We start from the raw sequence: 1,085 nt of genomic DNA, 5'->3' as shown, positions 1-1,085 counted from the left end.
TAATAATAATAGGAAGGAGGAGGAGGAGGAGAGTTTACAACTTCTATAAAGTAGGTGTGGGGAAATATTGAAGGCAATCCAAGAATAGTCTGTGGTGTGGTGGGATTACGTATGAATTTTAAAGGTTTTTTCAAATGTTTCTTTAACATGGTTTTTCGTATGAACAATTTGTGTATGTTTTAAAATTACCAGACATTTAAGCAGGTGTTAGGCAAGTGTCAGCAGCTCCAGCTCTGGGAAAGCTCTTCTGGGACCTTCTGTGGGGCAGGGATGCGTCTGGCCCCATCTGGAGTCCACCCCTGGGTGATATCAGGACATCCCCTCTCTCCTCTCTCTCTCTGTGTCTCTCTCTGTCACTCTCTCTCTGTTTCCCTCTCTCTGTCGCTCTGTCTCTGTCTCTCTGTCTCTGTCTCTCTGTCTCTGTCTCTCTGTCTCTGTGTATCTGTCTCTCTGTCTGTCTCTCTGTCTCTCTCTGTCTCTCTGTCTCTGTGTATCTCTCTGTCTCTGTCTCTCTGTCTCTGTCTCTGTCTCTGTCTCTCTGTCTCTGTCTCTCTGTCTCTGTCTCTCTCTCTCCACACACACCATATATAACAACTATATTGTGGGCAACTTTGTTTTCCCATAGTACAAACAAATATCTTTGGCAAAGACGTATTTGACTACACTGTGAAGAAATATTTACGTGAGAAAGAGCTCAGAGACTGTTAAGGCAAGGGTTCGGCCCTCGGTGGGGTCCTCTGCGGGAAGCGGTTGGTGGGAAGGGGCGAGTGAGCCTGCCCGTGCGTCCCACACGGAGACGTCTGGATTGGAAACCACCAAAAAATGTTTCAGGGAGACTCTCTGGGGGACACGCGCGTTTTCAGACATTTTATTCAGCCTGGCTGCAGTTTCGTCCTCCCGGACACGGGAACTGAACTGCAGGCCACGGCGAGCCAGCCAGGGAAACCGCCTTCTCCAGCCACAGCCAGCGGGGCCCTGGGCTCAGAGCTGCTGCCCGTTCTGGAGGGAGAGACCCCAGCAAGGAGGCCGTGACTCACGGGGCCGGCTCCTCCCCGCCCCGCCCCGCCCTCCCCACCCCCCCCCCC

The sequence above is a fragment of the Rhinopithecus bieti genome, unplaced genomic scaffold (assembly GCF_001698545.2).
Source record: "Rhinopithecus bieti isolate Rb0 unplaced genomic scaffold, ASM169854v2 scaffold_18153, whole genome shotgun sequence".
Classification (NCBI taxonomy): Eukaryota; Metazoa; Chordata; class Mammalia; order Primates; family Cercopithecidae; genus Rhinopithecus; species Rhinopithecus bieti.
This window is presented reverse-complemented; position numbering follows the sequence as displayed.